Source organism: Engraulis encrasicolus, chromosome 10 (assembly GCF_034702125.1).
Source record: "Engraulis encrasicolus isolate BLACKSEA-1 chromosome 10, IST_EnEncr_1.0, whole genome shotgun sequence".
NCBI lineage: Eukaryota > Metazoa > Chordata > Actinopteri > Clupeiformes > Engraulidae > Engraulis > Engraulis encrasicolus.
Genome location: NC_085866.1, coordinates 29316133 through 29324248, shown reverse-complemented (window position 1 = coordinate 29324248; position 8116 = coordinate 29316133).

The window sequence follows — 8116 nt, the reverse complement described above, 5'->3', positions numbered from 1 at the left end:
TCAGACAGGGAAAAACACTGCTCCCTGCATTTCAGCACCATGGACAGATACAGAACCAACCAGGAGTCCGTTTCTCGATTCTTGCCTTTGCTAACCGTCTTAAGTCGGTCTTGAGTTGGTCGTAAGTTGCTCTTGAGTTGGTCTTAAGTTGGTCTTAAGTTGGTCTTTAGACGCAAGACCAACTTAAGAATAACTTAAGAACAACTTAAGAACAACTTAAGACCAACTCAAGACCTTGGTTACAACGTTGGTCTTAAGAACGAACAAAATGGCTAAAGTTGTTAGCAAAGGCACTGTCGAGAAACGACCCCCAGGCTTATTATTCTATACCACACGCCACGTCAGGATATTGCATACATACAGTGTGTATGTATATGATGTATTACCTTTCTCATTATGGCCCAGATCCTCAGAGAAGTGCAATTTCAGGACCCCTGACAGAGCCCCCATACTGCTGATATCGTTACCCATTGCTGCTGTTACCTACAGTATATACGTTCACACAGTAACTGATGTTGTGTGTTTTTTGTTTTTCTTATTTCAAATGAAAAATGGACCTCTCCGCCACAAAAATGCAATCCTGGGTACATTAGGTGCTGAACCTGCACTGTTAAAAGTTTAACTTTACAAAGTGCCCTTTCCCAGATCTTAAATGGTTAGTATTGACTCCACCGCTTCAAGGCAAAGTACACATTGACCTAGTTGTCCTGCTCCTTGGTTCATTTGAAACAGTTTCCCCCCCATAACTCTTAATTCCACACAGTTGCAGAGAATGGGTGAGTAGACTGCAAAAAAATGTTGATTAAAAGCGTGAAATGACAGAAATGCTTTAACCGGATTAAGTTGTTACACTTTGACTGACATGTTTTTCCTGAGCACCAGGGGCAGTGCCATGAGCAGGGAAGCAGGTGTGCGTTTGCAGGCCCATCAATGAGAAAGAGACAGAGGGCTTGTGGCACACTTACTGTTATAATTTATATTTAAAAAAGAATGGCTACTTTATTGTCACTGACCAAGTAACAAAGAGAAAAAAAAGCAAAAAATGTCTCACAAATGGGTATTTATTATACAAACTAAAAGATCCACTACTTACAAAGAAAACACAAGTCTAGGAGAAATGTGAGTTTTTTTTAAAGATGTTTTAGTGCCATTCAACACATAAGAACATACATTAGAAGCAACGTAAGTTAGATTAACAAACACCATTGTCATGTCAAATGTCACTTTTGCAAATCGGGTATCTAACCATCAGACTCAGACCAATCCGGTCAAATGCAGCACAGCACAACCCTAATGTGTCCTCACAATGATTGTAATCTCAGACTAAACCGTACGCACATCTAGACCTGCAATCACGCCTCTACAGCCAGGGCTGGACTGGTCATCTGGCATACAGGGCATTTTCCTGGTGGGCAGACAGTCCTTGGGGGCCGATGCTGTTTTTTTGTTTGTTTATTTTTGTTTTTCCTTAGAGACTGCCCCTCAATGTATATAGGCCAGCCCAATAGACTGAACTACAAAAGCAAGGGACTTGTGTGAGTGAGGGGCTGGTCTATGATTAAAGAAAAGAAAACAGCTGTCCTGTTTTTTTGGGTCTCAGTCCAGCCCTGTCTACAGCCAGTTGTCTTCTGTAGGCATATGTACACTGATCAACACTTACTCAACATTGACTTAATTGCTTTCCTGAATGGCATAGATCAAATTACCCCAGTATACAGTACACAACAATTCACATGTGCCTAGGATACATCCTTGCATATCCCTGAATATGTCCATAACACAATTATAACACAGAGATGACTTTATACACAAATGCTGATCTTTTTTAATTCAGCTAGAGAAAGTTCTATAATAGGTCTATAGTTATGTGAATATAGTATATTTGCTAGAAATCCTTTAGACGAATGATAGAGTATGTATCATAAATTATATATGTTTATTTATTTGCATATTAAGTAGATTATTAAGTGATTCTTTTGTACCGAACCTTCTGTAAGAAACTTTGTATGAAAAACAGTTATTTTAAGCCAGTTGAGTGAGGGAAAAAACTTTTGCGGAGCTTTCGCAGGTGTCCTGATTGAGATACATGTGTTGTGCAAGCTTTTACCTGTCATTCACTGCCGCACAGTGATGGCTCTGAGCTTATTTGATGTTGACAAGCAATCTTGTTTACAATGTCAATACATTTGAGACTTTTTGACAAATTTCATGCCAAAACCAAGCAGCTGTTGCCAGTTTATTGACACACCAGTTGTCTGTCAGTCAGCTTCTGCTCCTCTGGGAAAGGAAGGAAAGAAGGAAGGAAGGAAAGAAAGAAGTAAAGGAAGGAAGGAAGGATAGAACAAGTTTTCAGCAAAAGCATAAACATTTTTTTGTATTTTTTCTTTCAATGTATGAATCCTAGGCCCGAATGTATTCCTATAGGGAACCAGGTGTTGAGATTCCATGTAAAAAGGGGGGTTCTGTCTGCTGTCACGAGTTTGAAAGATGGAAGAGTAGAGTAAGGGCCTCTGCACACCGACTCCGACAGCACTGCGGAGCACTTTCGCTTCAGACACAATTCCAACCCCTGCACACAATTTCACCATCGCAGAGAATGGATAGTCAATGGGCGGCTCTGATAAATAGAACTCGTCTCTTATCATCAGTCGATGTCCGCAGACATCGGCGGGAGTGTGCAGGGTTCTATTGAAAACAATGGAATCGAACTTTTGCGGAACAGTGCTCTGCACTTTATCGGAGCCGGTGTGCGGAGGCCCTCATAGACACACATGAAGCTTATGCGACTTGTGGCTTACCTCAGAAGATTCTATTTGTGACATCATCAGAAGGGGACTCCAAAACACATTCCAGAGGTCTCAGAATCCACCTGGCATATTCTTGGACCAACATAGATACCATGTGGGACTAGAAAAACTAAACTATGTGCTCCTGTTTCTGTTTTGGCATCTTTACTTCAGGAAGGACTCAGCTGGCTTTCAGCCATGGACAGTCATAGTGTCTGGCTGTGTGACCTACACCACTTGGAATGGTTGTGCATACAGTGCCAAAACGGGGACAAGTCTTTGGCAACTGATAGACATTGTGCTTCATTTGCCAACATGAACATGGAACTGGTTCTTTGGAATTCACTCTAAAACGCCCACTTTTTATTCTCTCTCTCTCTCTCTCTCTCTCTCTCTCTCTCTCTCTCTCTCTCTCTCTCTCTCTCTCTCTCTCTCTCTCTCTCTCTCTCTCTCTCACACACACACATGCACACACAGTGTTCTCTACTTTGTAGGATGTACAATAATGGACTCTTCTGACCGTGATTCTTATCAAACGGTTTGCAGTTATGCAGCATGATAGGCGCCTGTTTACTTTCCTCTTCGCATTGTTTAATTTGTTTGTTTTCTCTCTTTGTCTCTAGGGATGTATTAGGCATTCTCTCTCTCTCTCTCTCTCTCTCTCTCTCTCTCTCTCTCTCTCTCTCTCTCTCTCTCTCTCTCTCTCTGTCCCTGATTGATTGCATGGTGGATAAGTCACATACCCATACAAGAAATTTTGTCATTGTCATAACGTGGTTTGTGAAGTTTGTATTGGATTGCCTTAAATGCAAATGAATAACAATAAAATATAACAAAGTTTTACAAAAATCTTAACTGGTTCTGTGACATTAAGTGGGTATGAAAAAATGACCTATACCACTGCCTACAACATTGCTCACACAGTGAGTCAAACCTACATGCAGAATGTGTCTAAAATGTTCATCTATTTTAAGTCGATGTATGCTCAGACACAAGAATTTTTTTTTTTCCTTTAATGGATTCGGAGTGTTTCTTAGTTTCCCCATATCTCCCGAGGGTGGAAGTATATTGGATGTGCTTTTCAGCAGACATTTTACGTAACAGTTGAAACATTCATCAAAGCAGCCTTGTTTATTAGAATTCAGTGTTTCTTTCAGGTGGCATCTTTCTGTAATGCTCTCAGCACACCGTCTGTTGAAGTGTTTTATTATCGGTTCTCACTCAGGCTCACTGCTTTGTTTACGGGACTTGTTTGGAAATGCATGACAGTGAAACTTTACTTTTCTCAAAAACAATTATAGGCTTTCTGATGCCAGTACATTTGTGTGTGTGTGTGTGTGTGTGTGTGTGTGTGTGTGTGTGTGTGTGTGTGTGTGTGTGTGTGTGTGTGTGTGTGTGTGTGTGTGTGTGTGTGTGTGTGTGTGTGTGTGTGTGAAAGAGAGAGAGAGAGAGAGAGAGAGAGAGAGAGAGAGAGAGAGAGAGAGAGAGAGAGAGAGAGAGAGTTTGTGTGTCTGTGTGTGTGTGTCTGTGTCTGTGTCTTTGAAAGTACCATGTATTGAGTTCTCATCGGTTTGTGCATAGCTGTGGAAATGTACGTTGTTTGTGTGTAATGAACACATTCATTTCAGCTGTCTACTCCCATTATAGTGTGACGATTGAGCCTCTCGTCCAATCAATGGGCCAATCAAACAGTAGCCTACCTTCAGATCAGATAGCTCTGCCTTCCCAGGATGCCTAGACACATGGCAGCCAAGGCAGTAATTCTCAGTTTATTTTCATTGAGTGTCACACAGAGTCTTTCTGAAACTGAATTTCCTTCCTTAATAAATAATGTTTCAATCCATTGATCTTTGATGTGTATCACATCTATTTTTCCTTGTCACTGTGAGCATTATTAAATGAAATGAATATGAGCCTAATTAAATATAAGCCTAATTGGCATATTTGTGGTAGGCCTAAGCCTACTGGTATAATATACCAAAGCAGATATGGAGGGCATCAAAAGTTCCAAAAGCATTAGGGAAGAGTCCTGGGTATTTGTTACAGTACCTGAAGCAAGGGCACATCTAGTTGATGACTACAGTATATACAGTAAGTACACAGCAGCAACAACAACTGTACAGTATCCTTCTCAACAACGGTATACTTCTCAACGCCCCCTAGGCCTCCCCAACACCCCCTGGGAGGCTGTACCACCCCCGTTGAGAAACACTTGTATAGAGGATAACCACACAGCAGCTTGGGGCATAACAACACAGTAACAGAGGTGTGGGAAAGCCAGGCAGCTCGTCTTTTTTATTAGCTTTAGCGCAGCAGAGGGTGTCACTTTTAGGCACTCTTTTGGGAAACACTCTAGTCTACACAGATAGTGTGTGCCAGCTGCCAGCAGCATCTTTCAACAGCACGGCATGAGAGCGATGAGGCCAACAACACCAGAACGAGTCTCGCACTCGGCAAATATGTCGACATTTGCAATGTGTCAGTCGGGGCATTCTCAGTTTCTTCGCCAACACAAAGACGGATTGCATTGCCATGCCATGACAAAAATAAATAGAAATGTTTTGTCCAATGGGAAAGAGAAATGTGTGTGTGTGTGTGTGTGTGTGTGTGTGTGTGTGTGTGTGTGTGTGTGTGTGTGTGTGTGTGTGTGTGTGTGTGTGTGTGTGTGTGTGTGTGCCGTGGTTGGTTGCAGATGGGCACACAGGCAGAGCAGATTGATGGCGAACTGGCAAATATTATGACACAGGAGACTTATTGGATTCCTTCTGTTGCTTCATATTTTATCATCTGACGGCCTGTCAAAAAACAGCAGCGCTTTATAGCAGGCTGTAACCACAACCACACCAGGGGAACGTAATAATCATCTTGCTTTGTATTGCCTCTGTTGTCGCGTGCCGTTGTGCCATGAAGAAAGGACCCTGTCATGGCGCCACACTTAAGTGTAATGCAGGGCAGGAGGCACAGGTCTATTGTGGCTTTGATGACCATGCATCACCTGGGGCAGCTGTTGCCTAATGGTTCGACAGTTAGCATTAGATGATGTTTCCACAGGATATTTTTATATGTGGATATTTTTTCTCCTGGTTACATTAGTTTTGGCCTTCCGATTCCACGTAGCAGATTTTTAAAAGCCACATGTCAAAAATCCTGCTTTTAAAATATCCCAGTAAGGGGGCTAAAATGCACCTGTTACAAACCAGTTTTTATTTTTATCCACATGTTGCGCTTACACCTAAACAGGAGAAAAAATACCCACATATAAAAATATCCTGCTATGTGGAAACAGCACCTTAGAAAAAGAGAAAAAGTCCACTTCAACCAGGAACCAGACGTCTGATGAGGGGTGTTTATCCGAAACATCACAGAAAAATAAAGTAAGTGGCGGCAGAAAATCCTGGTTGAAGCAGACTTTTTCTCCTTTCCTGGGCAAATTGCTTGTGGTTTTTCCAGGTCAGATGTTTAGATGTGCAGACTTTTAACCTACTCTGATTATTCACAACAGGATGGTGACAGAGGTCGTGTCGATATGAGCTACGCGATCACCGAAGATATCAAGTCATTACAACATATTACAGTAGCAGCCCTAGGAGTAAAGTGGTTTAGGGTTTGACAACGTTTCGCGAGAAAAAAAGTGTCTTTTTCAGCAGGTGCAGCTTTTCTGGGTACTTCAGTTATCAGTTGTCGGATGGAAGGATGTGAAACTACTTTATGATCCACCACTTTATTTCTGGTGTGCTTAGTCCTTCATCTGAGTGGGTTTGAGGCAGAGCTATTTAACAGGGTAATTGGTAACTCATCTTGATGTAGCAGCACATCGACAGAACACCGGTTCAAATTCTGCACTAGTCAAGACAAATGTTGGTTAGAGGGAAGTAATCACTCGTTTTAAACTTCACCTTCACCCCTGAATGAAGAGCCCCTGAGCAAGGAGGTGGATTGTCCATGTAGCCTACCTAAATAACGGCAAATTGCTCTGGATAATAGTGACCGGTGTAATGCAATGTTGTGTTATGAGTTTTGCTGGCTCTGAGTCTAAAACATTGTTACTCTGACAAGCAATTAGGTTAGCAGTATTGTTAAGACAGCCATTGCAAACAAAACAACAACAAAATAAACATATCCAGTGTGACTTCCTGTTATGTGGTACAGCACAGAATTACCAATGATAACAATCTGTTCCATTGCCTAAAAAAAATTCTGATAGAAGTCATTTAAAAAATATATGTTACTCTGACAACTATAGTTATGAGTGAAAATTGGCAGATTTATAATACAGTGGTTCTTTCAAAGATAGTGGGAAAAAATGAGAAAAAAATGTTTCTCATTCTGAAAACTGCATGACTTTTGAGACTTCTGAGCGTTTCATGATTTTCTTTTAAGGGAATGGGTGTTTTTTTTGTTTTAGTTCACATTTCTGTAATGTGTGTTTACTGCGTTCTGTGTGATAATGGAGTTTTGTTCTTTTCCCCTAGAGGAGGGTCATGTCCCCTGGTTGGCCCATGCTAATGAAGCCCACTTCCCCAACACCCCACCCCCCCCAACACACACACACACACACACACACACACACACACACACACACACACACACACACACACACACACACACACACACACACACACACACACACACACACACACACACACACACACACACACACACACACACACACACATACATACACCACCCCGCAAAATGGGTCTCCTCTGTTGAAGGAAATAACATTGGAATGGCCCTGCCTTTTTTCATTTACACCAATGAAAATACACACACTATCCAAGCACGCACGCACGCACGCACGCACTCACGCACGCACGCACACACACACACACACACACACACACACACACACACACACACACACACACACACACACACACACACACACACACACACACACACACACACACACACACACACACACACACAGAAAAAGGGGATTAGTGAGTCTCAGAAATGAGGCACTTAATAATCAGAAACATTTTTGTGCATAATCTCGAGGAAAAGTATTGTATTGTAAGACGTTTTCAATTCAACAGGAAATGCCCTCGATGCCAGAGTATCAATTTAAGCCTGAACATCAACAAATAAAAGAAGTACTAACACAAACAATTGCGCACAGGTGCATGCATGCACAGGTCCACACACAGACGTGCACAGACATGCGGGCGCACACGCACACGACACACGACACACGCACGTACACACATAAAGTCGTTGTCAAAAAGTTGTGTACACTCCTTGAAAATATAGTTTGTTGGGGATTTTTTGCCCAAGGTCGGGCAGTAAGTTCTCAATTGTTCTGTAAATGCTCTTACAACCTTGTCCAA